Raw genomic sequence first — 18,796 nt, 5'->3', positions numbered from 1 at the left:
CATATGAAAGAAAGTAAATCTCCACAGCAGTAACTATAGAAGAGTTATGTTTATGTGTAGTAGGTTATAACAATAGAAAAACATCCATGGAAGATGTAACAGTCTGTACAGATAGGGGAAAAAAAAAGTTAGTAGCATAGTCTTCAGGCCGGTGTGCGAGGAAGAAACAGTGTGTGTAAAAGTTGGTAGCGATCAGAAGAGTAACCTCACTTTGTCGGCCAATTACTCGAAAACTATTAGACTTATCGATTTCCTGTTACAACCATCATCAATACCACTAAATTCTACGTAAGATCAATACCAGAATGTAAGCCTTTGGTAGCGTTTTGGGGGGTAAAAGGCGAGAGAAATGTTTTTGTTCCTACCGGTTGTTGTGTGACATGACAAGTGCTCGGAGTAATAACATCACTTTGTCGGCCAATTACTCGAAAACTATTAGACATCGATTTTCTGTTACAACCATCATCAATACCACTAAATTCTAAGTGTAATCAATACCAGAATGTAAGCCTTTGGTAGTGTTTTGGGAGGTAAAAGGCGAGGGAAATGTTTTTCCTCGCATTTGTTATCAGTGACATTCGCTCTGAGTAATAACCTCACTTTGTCGGCCAATTACTCGAAAACTATTACACTTATCGATTTTCGTTTACAACCATCATCAATACCACTAAATTCTACGTCTAATCAATACCCGAATGTAAGCCTTTGGTAGCGTTTTGGGGGGTAAAAGGCGAGGGTTTTTTTCTTTTTCCTCGCGTTTGTTATCAGTGACAAGCGCTCGGAGTACTAACCTCACTTCGTCGGCCACTTACTCGAAAACTATTAGACTTATCGATTTTCTGTAACAACCATGATCTATACCACTAAATTCTACGTATGATCAATACCAAAATGTAAGCATTATGTTACGTTTTGTGCGAGAAAAGGCGGTGGAAATGAGTGTCTCTTCCCGGCTGTTACCATTGAAAAATGCTCGTAGTAATACTCTCTGTTTCTCTGCCAATTACTCGGAAACTATTGGACGTATCGATTTCGCGTTTGAACCTTGATGAAGAGCAGGAAATTCTACATATGTGCAATGCATAAATATGTAATATTTCTGATAAGAATTCGTTGTTACGTAGACGGGAACATTGCGTACGCCTTGCGCGCATCACGAAAGTCAATCACGCACGGAGTGCCTAGTACTTTTTTTCGATTTACTCGAGAACTATGAGGCGTATGGGGTTTTCCCGTCACAGTGGGAAAGCTGGATAATTGGGGCATATTACTATGTAATAAAAACATAAGGTGCCTGGGAAAACTTTGCTCTCAGAGGTCAGTGAAATTTTTCCAAAAATGGCTCTCAGTTTTTGGCCATTTTCTCGAAAAGTATACATCGTATCTCAACCGGATTGGTTTTGTTAGAAAGCTGATGAAATTCTCTATAAAAACTTATTAGATCATTTTCCTGTATGATGGAAAACCTTCAAACGGCGATGTTGGGAAGTGAAAAAAGTTTACTCGACCATGCTTCCAGGGCTAATAACTTTTTTTGCTGGTGTTTTCCTGTGTTTTGGTCATGTTTAACAGATAGAACAAACATCCATGCATACCTGGAGATAGGTTTCATGGGAATACATGGATTTTTGGGTGGCGAAAATAAGGCAAGAATGTGTTTCATTCGCTCAAATTTGCTCAAATTTGCCGCGCGCGCGCTCCCCGGCCGGGCGGCTTCGTAGTGAAAATTCCTGCACCAGAAAACTTACTGAAACTTACCGTGCGGGAAAGGGGTACTTTGAAGGAATGTGAGTCATAGTTTGATAGTTCTTCATGCTAATAAAAGTTTATGGACTCACTGTCATTTCTTTCTAATCACCCCTCGTACAATAGATGTCATCTACACCCTGCCTATGAATTAAATTCAATACCGCTGTTATTTCTACTGAGTCGAAGGCTTTTTTTACAACCAATGAACGCCATACACAAAGGTTTCCAGGGCTCATTTGTCTTTTCAGTTATTTGAATTGACCTGCTGTGTGCATGGGATCGATGGCTGAGATCGAAAGCCTGATGTTCACTGGTCTGGTTAGAATACAGCACATCCGAAATTCTATTAGTGATAATCATTGTGAATAATTTGTATAAAACTGACAAAATTCTAATTATTCGGTATGTTTAAAGTTCTTTCAAGTTTTCTTGTGTATTAAGTTCATTACTGCATTTTTCCAGGCTACTGAATCTTTTCCTTCTCTGAGACATTTCGGAAAGTTTCGATAGTTTTTCCAAGGCAATCATCTGCATTGTTTATTAAATATCCTGTGATACCGTCTTCTGATGCTTTACCTCTTTTCACACTTTCAGAGCTGTTTTTGTCCCTTCTATAGTTTTTAGCTGGAATTTCTGCATATATTGCTTTTTTTTTTTTTTTTTGACATGTGGTCTGTCGTCTGAGTTGTATACATGACCTTAGAATCCTTCCACCACTTTGATCATTTTTTTTTCCTATTATGTGTTATTTAATCATTTCGTTTTTTTAAATCATACATCTGACTTTTCCCTATTTCTTGTTTCCTGCTGACTTTACGCTGGATCTTAAGGTTAAGGCTTCGTTTATTTACTTTAAATTATTATTTTTTTTTTTACGTGTCCGTCTCTGGGCAAAGGCTTCAGGGCCTATTGCCAAGTCCCTGTATTCCCCTTGGTGCCCAGTAGTCCTCCTACATCTCCACATGTCACCACTTCTGCGCTGACACCCACCATCCATATTGAATACATGCTATGGCTGTCTCACACAGGACTTGTGTTAGCGGGGGCACTTTTGTGACATGTCGGCGGGTCATCTGGTAGATCAGAAAAGTCTGCTTTTTAAGAAATTCAAATCCTTTAACTGTTCCCTGCCCCAGCGGGGATTCGAATCTGGGTCCATTAGGACTGTAGGCCTCTCTACCGATTCTGCCACAGCCGCCATTCTCTCCTGAGGCAGAAGTATAATATGGATTGTTTCCCCTTGTTCAATCGTGAGTGTAGCCTATACACTGTATATACACTGTATATGGCTAGTGAGGGAGTGATCGCCCTCTACCTACACAGATCAAAAGCCCTCGGGAGCAGGGGGGTGGTTGCTTTCTCAGGCAGAGGAACTCCTTGAGAGTGAAATGGCTGGGAAGCATGCCGGCACGTGACTGGCTACAGCATAGCTGGGTCTTTCGGGTGTGGGCAATCAGGCAAGTTAGCTGCCTACTGCGACTGCAACACAATGGCGAGGTGTTCAGGAAGTTAGCCAAAGAAACCTTGATGGACTCTGAAAGAACAATAATGGCCCCCAGTCCCGTGCAGCCCTTAAATGGGCAGGGGGTGCTAAGAATCTCACGGTTGCCTCAGTTACAATCTAATTCCTTTGTCAATGCAAAAAATACAATTAAAATTGGTAACTGGAATGTGAGAACGCTAAATCATGACGGTAAAATCGATGAGTTAGTGAAGGTTTTCAAAATTACGGACTTGATATTTGTGCTCTGACAGAAACTAGATTAACTGGAGTCGATAAGTTGGATTTGGAGGATGGTATACGTTTATTGATATCTGGCCGACAGGACAGAATGCATTATCAGGGAGTAGGATTGTTGCTGGGTTGTAAAGCAAATAAGGCTTTATGTGAGTGGGATCCTATAGATGAGCGATTGCTATACGCAAGGTTTAAATCAAATCATGGCAACATCAGTCTGTTTGTGTGTTATGCACCTACTAATGATGCAATCGATGAAAGGAAAGACACATTTTATGAAAAGTTGCAAGAAGGAGTAGGAAGGGTACCTAGACATGATGTTTTGATCTGCGTTGGAGACTTTAATGCAGTAATGGGCTGTTCAAATGAGGGATTTGAGGCATGTATGGGTAAGATGGGAGTTGGTAGTAGGATGAGTGAAAACGGAGTGAGGTTTGGAAGCTTCTGTCTAGCAAATGACTTAGTCATCGGGGGCACACTCTTTCAGCATTGCAATATACACAAGACAACTTGGGTGTCGCTGTGTGGAAAATATAAAAATCAGATTGATCACATCGCTATCAGTAGGAGGCATAGAAGTTCTCTGCTAGATGTTCATGTTAAACGGGGAGCGGATATTGGTAGTGACCATCAACTCAGCATTGCAAAAATAAGGTTTAAACTTAAAAATCAGAAGAAGGAAAAATCTGGTGTTGGTAGATACGATATTGTTAAGCTTAGAAGAGAAGGAGAAGAAAAGGAGGAATTCAGATTAGAATGCAGAAATACGTTTTTGGTGTTGGAAACGTTGGAAGAGGGGGAGAGAAGTGTAGATGAGATGTGGGAGGATGTGAACAAAGTTTTGCATGAGACTGCTGAATGTACGATTGGAAGGAGACATAGATTCAGGAGAAAGAAATGGATATCAGAGGAAACGTGGGATATGATAAAAAAGAGAGGTGAGGCTAAAATGAGGAGTGAGATGCAATGCGTTGATGAACGAGAGATTGAATTAGCAAGAGCTGCGTACTGGAGTTTGAATTCAGAAGTAAGAAGGTTAGCTAGGAGAGATAAAAGAAGATGTGTGGATGAAAAGGTTGCAGAGACTGAAATCCTAATAAACAAAAATGATGGACAGAGTCAAAAAATAGCATATGAATCGATTAGAGAACTGAGTGGTAATGCAGGTAAACGCAAGGAAATACCAATTAGAGACAGGGAAGGAAATTTATTGACCAAAGATGGAGATATTAAAAATAGATGGAAAGAGCATTTTGAGACAGTTCTTAATAGACCAATACCACCAGAAGAGGATATACCGTCTGCTCAGGAAGATTTAAATATAGAAACAGGAGAGTTGAGGCTTGCAGAAGTGGAGAAAGCAGTAAAACAGTTAAAGAATAATAAGGCACCAGGGGAGGATGGTTTATTTCCGGAAATGTTTAAAGTGAAGGGGGATAGATTAATAATGATCTTGACCAAGCTATTCAATAAGATATGGGTGACGGGGTTACTACCATCAGTTTGGAAGAATGGTGTAATTGTTAAAGTTCCGAAGAAGGGAGACCTGAGTGAATGTGGTAATTGGAGGGGAATCTCTTTGTCACCGATAGCTTTGAAAGTTTTCAGTAGAGTGTTGTTAAATAGGTTGGAGCCGGTGGTTGAGGGTATTCTGAGGGATGAACAGGCTGGTTTTAGAAAGGGACGTGGTTGCAATGATCAGATCTTTATAGTTAGGCATTTGATGCAGCAAGTTAATGAAATGAGAGTACCGTTAAGTCTTTGTTTTGTTGATTTTGAAAAGGCTTTTGATAGTGTTTCGAGAGAGTCTATGGGGAAGATCATGAGACATTATGGAATACCAGAGGAGTTTGTGAGGGTCATTATGAACATGCATGAGGACACATTTTGTAAAGTGATGGTTGATGGTTGTCTGAGTGATTCGTTTGAAGTCAAGTCCGGAGTAATTCAAGGTGGTGTTCTATCGCCTTTACTATTTATATTGGTCATTGATTATATTATGAAACGTGTTGGAACAGAAACCGGTGCAGGTATACTTTGGGGAGAGAACAGGAAACTTTTGGATTTAGATTATGCAGATGATATAGTTTTGATTTGTGATGGGCCAGAAGAGATGCAGAGAGTGTTGGACTGTTTGGTGAGTGAAGGTCGCAAGGTGGGTTTGGTTATTAATTGTGGAAAAACTGAAATAATCAATATGAATATGGAAAATGCGCAGGAATGTGTAATTGGAGGTATGGTTGTAAAGCAAGTTGATAGGTTTAAATATTTAGGTACTTATTTAGCCAAGGATGGTTCTTTGAACTTTGAATTCGAGGAAAGGTTAAAGAAGGCTAATCAGGCAATGGGAATGCTTAAAAATATTTGGAATAATAACAATTTCTCTGTGCATACAAAAATCAAACTTTATAAGGTAATGGTTAGGAGTATCTTAATTTATGGACACGAGTCTTGGTACAGCACAGTGACTATGGAAAATAAATTCTTGGTGTTTGAAAATAAAGCACTTAGAAGAATATTAGGAGTTAAGTGGTGGGAAAGGATACCAAATAGTAGAATTAGAGAAATAACGGGAGTGCAGCCGATCGATGAATATGTTAGATTCTCACGATGGAAGTGGCTAGGACATGTGTATAGGAGACAGGGAATAGTACGAGGTACACCAGGGTGGGTGGCACCTGGTAGGAGAGGTAGAGGAAGGCCAAAAGAGACGTGGGTGAGGACAATGAGACGGGAAGCTGGAGATGAGTGTTGGGGAGATCTTGAGGAGTTAGCACAAGATAGGATGTGGTGGTGTGAGTTCATCGAGGCCCTATGCATCCCCGAGGGTGCCACAGGAAATGATTGATTGATTGATTGATTGTTCAATCGTATAACCATCGGCTTCAAGTCTTTCCACTATACCATCCAGCCAGAATCACCAGAATCACCAAATAAACCTCCCTTCTTATCACAAGGCACAAGAGTACATCATTCACCACGCCACACCTTCACCATCACACCTCTTCATACCGTTAATATATCCTCATGATAATAAGTTCACTATATTAACACCACCAAAGCATCTTCAACACAACATTAGTGAAGTCGGTCACAACACCCTTTGACTCCACCTCTAACCATCATTCACCACACAATCACACATTTGTCACACCTTCACTCAGGTGCGTTCTGTTACTACGTCATCCCACTACCATTACACTTTATCCAGCATCACAATATACCCGTTACAACTCACCACAATTACCCCTCCCACCCTCGTCATCACAGTACAGCACCATAATACCACTCCATCATAGAGTCTCCCCCTCCACCCCGTCCTTAATCTCACCACCATATCCTCACACTCGGCCTTCCAATAGGCCTGGGTCATGAATGTGAGGTAGGACCACTTATGCCAGCAAACCTTAAAGGAAATTTATTGTATTACTAAAAACACACAGATCTAGAGTATCTTTCTCACACCACCTGCGTTGCTGCGTTGTATATTGTGCCTACCGACAAGGTCTTCGTATTTTCACGAAATCTTGCAGCTAGTTTCTTGCTGGGTAAATTTATGGCGTTCCTATTTTTCCCAAAGTATTTCAGGTGGCAGCCTGGAGAGCACTATTTCCACTTATTATTTTATGAAGGAAACCATAGGAGGAACTCTGGGAGACCCTAGTCTCAAAAAGGATGAATAGAAGGATTAACATCCTCCACGAAATGGAGATATACTTGTATAAGGAAAGAATAGGCATTACGTGAAGAGAGAAAATTCTAGACAAGGAAGTTCTTACAAACAAAGTAGTGGACAAGAAAATGGAGAAGACTGAAGGATAGATGAGATAGGGGACACGATATTTGGATGAGCACCTTCCGAACGGAGATGGAAGTGTGTGGCGGTAACTGTAAACAGAAGATTGGATATGCGTGGGAGAAATATTTATGCCTTGAATGTCAACGGAATAACAAACCCGAATCATTCTAACAATTCATCTCCAAATACTTACCCAAGGCAACATTCTTCAGGGTTCCAGCTTCTGTGTCTTTATAGACACGCATATATATATATATATATATATATATATATATATATATATATATATATATATATATAAACTTGCAGGACTAACAAATAGGCTTTCCATCACAAAATGCTTGCAGATACCATTATCTTTGTTTTCATTCCGCTAATGAGCCCACAAAGTGCAATTCTGATCAGAAACTCTAAAAAATTAGTATTTTTTTCCTTGTCGCGATTTCTGAAAAATTTGCGCAGTCGCGTCGCGCGTGTTCGCCAAACTCTTTGTTTGGTACGTTTCTGACACTCCCCAGACTTACCCCGACCGAATGGAAAAAGAATTATATTCATCCCTGTTACCTTTCCCGTGAAAGAAACAAACAAACGCACAGACAGACACACATACACAGCTTGATTTGAACGTACACACACAGACACACACACACACACACACACACACACACACACACACACACACACATATATATATATATATATATATATATATATATATATATATATATATATATATATATATATATATATATATATATATATATATATATATATATATATATATATATATATTGTTACGGAACAGAGAGAGATAATGAACACTTCAAGTGAGAATACTAAAATCACTACTGTCCCGCAAAGTTCCAGGTTCAAAACAAATGACTTAGGTAAAATTACATGTTAAAGTTTAATGCTCAAACTAACGACTAAACATTCAGGACTCATAAGGATAATGTAATGGCAAAACAGGTTACATATATGGTTAACTGCAATAGCCTCTATTAACACGAATTTAGCAAGAGCAAATTTATCTAAGTCAGCCCTGATGAAATGAGAAAACCGGATGATGCTGAGTTAAAGCAAGATATAATATTATTACAGATACAAAATATTACTAATGCTGGCTGACAGTATGGAATCAATATGAATCATAAAAACTTTACCAGGCTTACGAATTAACGCCTTAGGCTATACAGTACAAGAAAAATGGTAATAACACTTATCTATCTATCTATCTATATTCCTAGGCTGCTTCCCCCAAGGAAAGGGAGGTAACCGAGACAGGACGACACACTCCCCATTTACTCATCCATTCAAACACATTCATTCGCATCTTTGCCCCAAAGGGGAGAACGGACAGATCCTCACCGCACTACACCGCACAAGGGTCAACTGCGCAATGCAATCAGTGACATTCGCAGCAGGGCCCAACAGCAGAACTGGTTTACCCCTGCCACATCATAACAGACCCATCCCCTTACCCGCACCTGACCTGACTAGCTGATCAGACCAAATGCGGGAGAATATCACCTCAGGGCTGCGTCATCACTTATTCATCCACAATTTCTCTCCATTTATTTCTGTCACGCACAGCCACTCTTCCTTGCTCAACAGACATCCCTCTCACATCCAACGCTCTCTTCATACTGTCCATCCATCCTATTCGTGGTCTTCCTCTCAGCCTTACACCTCTCACATCAGATCTAGTTATCTTTTTCACCAATCGCTCATTATCCATTCTCTCCATAGGCCCAAACCATCGCAACACCCTCTGCTCAACTCTACCAGCCATCTCCCGAACAACTCCAGTTCTCCTTCGCACTTCATCATTTCACACCCGATCCATACGCGTCACTCCACACATACTCCTAAGACACCTCATCTCCATTACATTCAAACTTTTCCTCTCTGCTACACTCATACTCCATGTTTCAGCCCCATATAACGCAGTCGGTACCACAACACCCTCATACAGCCTTCTCTTTACATCCATTCTAAGCGAACGACATTTAAACACTTTTTTCATTCCTCCCAGCACCTTTCCTACTTCATTTATTCTAAACTTCACTTCTGCATCTATTCGTCCATCCACAGCAACATGTGACCCTAGATATTTAAAACAATTTACCTCCCCAAGCAACTCACCATTCAAAACTATATTCATCCCCCTACCATCTATCAACCTCGTACACTTCATCACTTTACTCTTATTCTCATTTACTTTCAATTTCCTCCTTTCACACACCCTTCCAAACTCCTCTACCAACTGTCTCAGTCTCTCCTCTGAATCAGTCACCAGTGCAGTATCATCTGCAAACAGCAGCTGCTTCAGATTCCACTCTCCACCATCAACATTCACCAGACTCAGACCTCCACCTAAAACTCTTGCATTCACCTCCCTTACAACACCATCCATGTAAATATAAACAACCATGGCGACATCACACATCCCTGCCGCAGCCCCACTCTCACGGGAAACCAATCACTCACAGCATTTCCCACTCTTACACACGCTCTACTATTTACATAAAAACTTTTCACCCTTTTTAGTAACCTACCATCAAGTCCATACAATGTTAAAACAGTCCACAAAGCCTCCCTATCAATTCTATCAATCGCTTTCTCTAAATCCATAAATGCCCAAAACACATCCTTGCCTTTCGCTAAATACTTTTCACACATTTGTCTCACAGCAAACACCTGATCAACGCATCCCCTCCCTCTCCTAAAGCCACACTGCTCATCACCAATCACTCCCTCTGTACCCTCTCTAACTCTCATAATTAACACTCTACCATACACGTTACCTACAACACTCAACAGACTTATACCCCTAAAGCTAGTACATTCATACTTATCACCCTTGCCTTTATACAATGGGACCACACAAGCACTTGCCCCATCAATTGGCACCATACCTTTCTCAAAGCACACATTCAATAATCTTACTAACCAGTCAATAATAGTCACTCCACCACCCTTCAGGCATTCCACAGCACACCCATCCATACCTGCAGCTTTCTCTGTTTTCATCTCCTTTACTGCCTTCTCCACTTCCTCCTTCGTGATCAAAGAATCATTTAACTCTCCCAACACATTTATTCCTTACACCCTTCCATCCGCCACAATCTCAGCCACCCTTTCCTCCTCTACATTTAACAATCTTTCAAAATACTCTGCCCATCTCTTCCTTACTGCATCCATTTCAATTAACATCCTTCCATCCTCTGATTTTACTCGTTCTTCCTTTCCAGACTCTCCCTTTCGCACCCTTTTCACCTCCTTCCAAAACATTTTCTTATTCTGTTGAAAATTCTCTGTCAGCCGCCTACCCCATCTCTCATCTGCTGCCACTTTAGCATCACACACAGCCCTTCTCACTCTATTCCTCTTTTCCTTATACCTTTCATATGACATCTCATCCTTCCTCTGCAGCCACACATCATATGCACGTCTCTTCTCAGCCACAGCCATACTTACTTCCTCACACCACCATTCACTTCCTTTTCTTACACCACCACCCACACGTCTCACACCACACACCTCTTCTGCATACCCCACCACAGCACTCTTAAACAACTGCCATTCCTCCTCCACGCTGCCATTTTCCCGATCTTTCACTGCATTCCACTCATCTTTCAATTTCTCCTGATACTCTATGTTTTTCTCTCTTTTATCCAACTCACTCACTTTCAAAACCTCCCTGCCATACCTAACCTTCCTAGCTCTCACCCATCTCTTACCTACTCTTAACTTTCCCTCCACCAGGTAGTGGTCAGACATACCTCCACCCTCCCCTCTCAGAACTCTCACATCCAACAATCTTCCTATTACATTCCTAGACACAACCACATAGTCCATCAAAGCGCTATCAACAACCCTTCCACCCTCCTGTCTCACCCATTTATACTTATAAATATCTTTCTTCTCAAACAGCATATTCCCAAACACCATCTCTCGCTCAACACACATTGCTATCATTTGTTCCCCATTTTCATTTCTTCCAGGCACACCATGCATACCAACTACGCCTTCAACTGCTACATTTCCCACTCTAGCATTCAGATCTCCCATCATTACCACATTCATATTCTCTCCAAAACTCTGCAGACGCTCATCAACATCATTCCAGAAAGACTCCCTCTCTTGTTCATCCCTTTCACTACCAGGCCCATATGCACTCACAAACACCCACAACTCACGTTCAAATTTCGCTTTCACCCACATCAGTCTCGATGAAACCTCCTTCCATTCAATCACACATTGCTGAACTTCCGGACTCACTAACAAGGCCACACCTTCTCTTGCCCTTCCTCTATCAACACCTGACAATCTTCCATTCACACTTCCAAACATAGATTCCCCCTTCCCTTTCATCTTCGTTTCACTTAAAGCTAACACATCCAACTTTTTTCTCACAAACATTCTCCCAATCTCCTCCCTTTTAGCCTCAATCGTACTACATCCACGCACATTCATAGACCCAATCTTCAGGGTACGGGGATAACTCCATCCCCCATCCCTTTCTCTGGCCTGTCTCTTTTTAGGAACTAAAAAAAAGAGGAGGGGGTCCCTAGTCCCCTCACCCCGCCCATTTTAGTCGCCTTTTACGACACGCAGGGAATACGGTGGCAGTATTCTTCCTAACAGAACCTGGCCACAGAGTAGTAGTACCACCCCATAGTGTGGCCAGGTTGTGTCCCCCCCGCCACAGGGGGGGACACAACACTTATACTCAAATAATACAGCAGCTAGATGGCTGGAGACTTCCTGAGCACTCACAAAAATAATAATATACTGTACAGGGGAGGACAGAGATGTGAACAGAATGAGGAGTAGATCTAAGTGGCAACTAATGCAGAGACTGAGCTCATTATATAGGGGGCCGGCAGAGCTTGATTCAACTTGTAAGAAGGACGCGCAAATGAAGGCATAGGGGACGAAGAGTTGACAACAACAGAAAGAACGACTTTCTCTACAATAAGGGGAGAAGGGGGGAGTGAGGTAGAAAACGCAAGCCTGGTCACTATGGAAGCCACGTGGCGAATCGTGAACAAACATGCAGCATACTGTACATTAGGATCATACAAAGGATGATGCAATCATGAACAAAACTGTATCATAAGTTAGAATTATACAAGGGATGATGAAATCATAGGGTATGTAACACATCCCCACAAAGAAAAAGAAATTTACAAAGGAAATTTCTTATTACTCTAAAACAATTTGTCTAAAGTCTAGATAAGCAATCTGTAATAACATTTTCTTTCCCCTTGACATGTTATATGTCTAATGAATATTCCTGAAGAAGTAGACTCCATCTTGTCAATCTCTGATTTTTATCTTTAAACTTACTAAGGAATTTCAGTGGGTTATGATCGGTATAAATGACTAGGGGATCAAAACCAGAACACAAATAAAATGAAAAATGTTTTAAACCCAAAATGAAGGCCAAAAGCTCTTTCTCAATAGTTGAGTAGTTCTTTTGAGGTGGAGTGAACTTCTTACTGTAATAAGATACAGGGTGTTCAACACCCTGATCATCCTCTTGCAGCAAAACAGCCCCAGCTCCTGTATCACTTGCGTCAACAGCCATCTTAAAAGGCTTAGCAAAATTTGGAGTAGCAGACACTGGCTGACTTAATAGGATAGCTTTAAGTTTACTGAAAGAGGATTCACAGTTATCGGTCCAGACAAATTTAACTCCCTTTTTCAGTAGGTCTGTAAGTGGTGATACAAGAATTGAAAAGTTAAGAACAAATCTCCGGTAATAACTTACCATTCCCAAAAATCTTTGTAGTTCTTTCCTACTGTTAGGTCAGGGAAGATCACTTATAACCTGAACCTTAGCTCCTGGTGGTGCAACGTGTCCATCACCAATTACGTACCCAAGGTACTGAACTTTAGCTTGACCAAACTCACACTTTGATAAATTAGCTACAAGATTAGCCTGAACCAAACGCTCATGAAATTTACTGACATGGCATAGGTGATCTTTCCAGTTGTCACTGAAGATTAATACATCATCAATATAAACAACACACCCTGCCAAACCCTCTGTTACAACATTCATGAGCTTCTGAAAAGTGGCTGGTGCATTCTTCATACCATATGGCATTACAGAACATGCAAAAGTCTTTCCTATTGTTACAAAACATGAGATCTCCCTAGCATGTTCAATCATAGGTACTTACCAGTATCCCTTTAACAAATCAAACTTACTTATGTACCTAGCCTTTCCAATCTTGTCTATGCAATCTTCCACGCGAGGGAGAGGGTAAGTGTCTGTTTTGGTTATCTGATTAACACGTCTGTAGTCGATGCAAAGCCGCTGTGACCCACCTGGCTTAGGGACAAGAGTGACAGGAGAACTCCACTCGCTCTGACAGGGCTCAATCATCTTATGGTCCAACAGGTAGCCAAGCTTCTTCTGGATGAGAGGAACTTTCACTGGGTTCACACGGTAAGGAGGCAGTTTAATTGGCTTTGCATCTCCAACATCGACATCATGCATCAACTCAGTGGTTCTTCCTGGAGTGTCACGGAACACTTGCGGGTACTCCTGCAGTAATACTGAAAACTCCTGCCTTTCCTCGGGAGCTAGATGAGAAAGCTTAGTCTGGAGATCATTCATGATATCAGGATTCTTCGCCAAACTATCACTCAGGCTCATACTGCATGGGAGAGCTTCACTTGCAGACTAGGGTGGAAGAGCTACAGTGCAGACTGGGTTATTTTCGTCCTTCCTGTGATATAACTTTAGCATGTTGATGTGACAAAGTTGCTTGTTCTTTCTACGATCTGGTGTGGCGATGATATAGTTGACATCACTGAGTTTCTTCTCCACGAAATAAGGACCACCAAACTTGGCTTGAAGAGGTTGCCCATGCACTGGTAGCAGAATCAAAACCTGCTCTCCTGGCCGAAAGTGGCGTAACCTGGACTTCTTATCATACCAAGTCTTCATCTTCTCCTGAGCAGCTCCTAAATTCTCTCTCGCCAGCTGTAAAGCAGTGGACAGCCGTTCTTTGACTTTCATCACATACTCCAGCAGGTTGACGTCATCTTCCTCCGACAGCCGGCATTCCTTGAGTAGCTTAAGGGGTCCTCTTACTTCATGGCCAAACAGTAGTTCAAAGGGTTAGAAGCCCAGTGATTCATTTGGAGATTTTCTTACGGCAAATACAAAGAATGGAAGACCTTTATCCCAATCTTTGTGATGTTCCAAACAGTATTTCCTGAGCATCGATTTGAGTGTTTGATGATATCTCTCCAACGCTCCTTGGGTCGGGGATGGTAAGCTGAAGACGTGATCTGGGTGATGCCCAGCTCTTTCAGAGACTGCTTGAAAACATTTGACACGAAATTACTTCCCCGGTCTGACTGTACCTCCTTGGGCAGACCAAACTTGGTGAAGAACCCTAGTATTTCCTTAACCCCTTAACCGCGGGGCGTCACTTTCGTGACGCTTGGTAGCAAGGGATCATACCGCGGGGCGTCGCTTTTGTGATTCTGTGTTATTTTGAATTCACCCGGGCTTCCAAGTGGGGGCTTGTATCATCTATCAGTACTGCCAATGTCCAACACTAGTCAGCACTCCTAATCTCATCTGTACTCCCATCCATTGTTGACAATTTAGCCATTTCTCCCCGTTCTTGACTCCCCTCCCTACCCCCCCTCCATTACCCTACCCTCTCACCTGCCCGGCCGTGCTACGCTAAGTAAATCTTCCCTGGAATTTTTCACTGATTTCATCCATTGAAATAAGCCCTATGTCTATTCTTATACCAAATAATATATACAAGAAAGAAATAAGGTAAGTGAGAGTGCCATACACCTGGAATTGGCTAATTATCACCTGACAACACCTCATGTGCACTCGTTCGCTAATTTTCGCTGTTTTTTTCCCCTTGAAATATGCCGTATAATCTATTTTCGTAATAAATATACATGTAAGGAGGAAAGGAAGAAGCCTAAGTGATATTTACATTCACCTGGAACTACCTAATTTATAATGTATTGTCTAGATTTCCTGCCAATCATATCAGTGCTAGACAAAGCTGTTTCAAGATCTAACATTGGTAGCTCTGAATATATATCTCCTAAGTAGGCCTCTAATCTATTTTCGTAATAAATATACATGTAAGGAGGGAAGGGAGAAGCCTAAGTGATATTTACATTCACCTGGAACTACCAAATTTATAATGTATTGTCTAGATTTCCTGCCAATCATATCAGTGCTAGACTTAGCTATTTCAAGAACCAATATTGGTAACTCTGAATAACCCCTAAGCAGGCCTCCAGGCTGGCCCTCCGTTATCAGTTTACTCTCATCTTCCGAAGCGAGGGTACGTATGTTTCTTCTTGCTGACTTCAAGGCCTTTTTTCACCCCCATCCAAATGGCCCTGTGACCTTTACTCCCTACTAAACCTCGTGTGGAAAGAGGTAAAGGGCTGACAATTGATAAAAGAGTGACTACGATCTTTCTATTGAGTAAAACAGTGCAAGTGGAATTGCAAATAATGTGTAAATAATGTGTAAACAGCAAGTGAAAGTAATGAATGTAAATATACGTGAACAATGGAAAATAGTTTTATAAGTTATTTCAAGTGACAGTGCACAACACAGTGTAAATAAAATAGAAATGTAAATAACGTAAATAAAAAAGAGAACGTAAATAGAAATGTAAATGAGTAGTATTATAAGAATACGAGTATATACCCTAGGAGTAATGAAAGTGAAAGTTTCACTCTAGCATGTCTGAATGCTATGAGTTATGAGAGTGAAGATGAAAGTGACATTTTACTCTCAATGCCAGTATACAGGACGAGAAAGTGAATGCTACGTATTTTACTGAAAGAAATTGAATCCCTACAGTGACAATAAACTAATACTACTGAAGGAAACTTATGGATAAAGACTGTAGATATATATAAGTGTTATATAGTAATAGAAATATAAAGTGTGAGGGGTTTTATGAATAATAAATGACAGAGTAACAAAAGCGAACTAGTGCCAGTGCGACGATCAGACGCGCTCGTAATTTCCATTGCTTTCACAGTGTTTTTTTTTTTAGTATGGATCCCAAACTACTTGAAAATTGTAGAATAGTGTTTATAGTGTTTGTATCTGGCTGTGGTAATCATATTACGGGTTGTCGGGAAGTGTAAAGTGGAGACTTCGTTACCCTACTTCAGAGGTCTCCACAAGTCCTACGGTAACCGACGAAGGCTCATCAATCATTCCAGGAGAAAGCTGAAGGTATGTGCCATAAGCATATGTAATTTTATTATTCTAGGACTAATAACTGATTTTTGGCAAATATTTTTTGAGAGTCTGTCGGAGCCCAAATAACCCCGCGGCACACGCAAGTCATTGGTAAACAAGCCCGCGGTGTAGGGGTTAACCACGTTCTTTGCTGAGATATTTCTAAGTGGAATGGCTTCAGGATAACGAGTAGCCATATCAATCAGGGTCAACACATAAGAAAATCCTGAAGAAGTCTTAGGAAGAGGGCCCACAATATCCACCAACACACGGGTGAATGGCGCCTCAAAAGGAGGAATGGGAACTAGAGGTGCAATCTTTTTGGTCTGATTACACTTCCCCACAACTTGACAGGTGTGACAAGACTTACAATACCAGGAAACATCCCTGAAGATACCTGGCCAGTAGAAGTGCCACAGTCTTCCTCACTCCAAGGTGTCCCGCCAAACTGGAATCATGAGCCACTCTAATGATATCCTGACTACAAATACGAGAGAGGACAACTTGATGTACAACCTCCCATTCACAGTCAGCTGATGCTGTTCTGGGTCTCCACTTCCTCATAAGTACTCCTGACTTTATATAATAACAAGTAGAAGCACCGCTGACTCTTCCTCACTGCAAGCAGAGTTATCTAGACCTTTCAACTCAGGGTCAGCAACCTGCAACTCAACCAACTCTTGATGAGACAAATTATCAACACTACGGGGTACTCCCTTATCTGGTGAGTGGTCCAAATTAGCTAGAAAAGTGTCAGCTAGGATAACATCATCTTCATTATCCTCTAAGTCACCAGTAACTTTAGACTTAGCCCTAGTGACAGCATATGCAGAGAACACATCAGGGATATCACAATCCTGGGTCACAGTCACTGGTTCACTAGACAACTGAGGAGCTGGACACATTTGACTTCCACCAATATCATTTCCAAGTAAGAAAGTTACACCTGACATTGGGAGTGTCTCAACCAACCCAACCATAACGGAACCATTAACAAAACCAGACTCTAGATTCACTCTGCACAGAGAGACAGAGAAGTAATTATTCCCTACACCTTGTAAGATTACAGTTTCATCAGAGGAATTAACATTAGAGCATAGAACACTGGTCAGCATAAGGGATTGGCATGCATCTGTATCACGATATATTTTAACTGATTTCCTGTCATTACTGTCCAGAGGACTGAAAAAAACCATCATACAGGAAATTAGCACATGAACTCTTGAGAGTGTCACCCACATTACTGCTCAAAAGAGGAGCTTCATCATGAGAATTTAATTTACCCCTCAAAGCAGGTTCAGTTAACTCGGTTAAAGAATTCTGGGAACTCTCAAGGGTGGACACTAGACCAATTGACTGAATATTTAAAGACTCCTTTTTGTTTACATCACGCTGTCTCCTGAAACATTTCTCCGTAGTATGACCAAGCCTACTACAATAAGTACATTTGCTTTTCTGAAATCTAGAGGTGGAGCTGGTATTTACTTCCTGAGAAACATCATCTTTATTCTCTTTCCTGTTACCTGTACTCTGACTAGAGGCAACGTACTTACTCTCAGCTTTCCTTTTTTCTTTAGAATATCTCTTGTGAGTGAGAACATATTCATCAGCTAAAACTGCAGCATCAGACAAATTATCTATTCTTTTCTCATCAAGATATAGGCTTACATCTTTATTAATACACCTTTTGAAGTCCTCCAGCAAAATTTCATTCATTCATTCATTGCCAGACGCCATGTATCCCAGACAGGGTGGCCAAGGGCTTAGAGTTAATTGTTTTACAGGGAGGGGCACTAATCCTCCACCAACCCCACTTGACGTAGGGATGCCAACAGCATCTGGTGTTCCCAGGCGGTCACCCATCCAAGTACTAACCAGACCCAACGTTGCTTAATCATCTGCTTAAATTTATCAAAATCAGAATCCACATTCTTAGAATTTAACCACTGCTCTAACAGATCTTCTTTGATTTTTGCATACTCAACATGGGATTGCTTGTCTTGCTTAGAAGTTGTCCTAAATTTTACTCTATAGGCTTCAGGGACAAGCTCATAGGCCTTAAGAATCAAGCTCTTAACTACATCATAATTATCAGATTGATCCTGAGGCAAAGATGCATAAGTTACTTGAGCTTTACCGGTGAGAACAGTTTGAAGGAGTACTGGCCAATACTTTTTGGGCCAATCAAAACCAGTAGCTACCCTCTCAAACAACTGAAAATACTTTGTTAAATCAGATTCAT

Source organism: Coenobita brevimanus, chromosome 6, assembly GCF_032717465.1.
Source record: "Coenobita brevimanus isolate Jiangsu-jjx chromosome 6, ASM3271746v2, whole genome shotgun sequence".
In the NCBI taxonomy this organism is placed as follows: domain Eukaryota; kingdom Metazoa; phylum Arthropoda; class Malacostraca; order Decapoda; family Coenobitidae; genus Coenobita; species Coenobita brevimanus.
Note: the sequence above shows the minus strand (reverse complement) of the source record.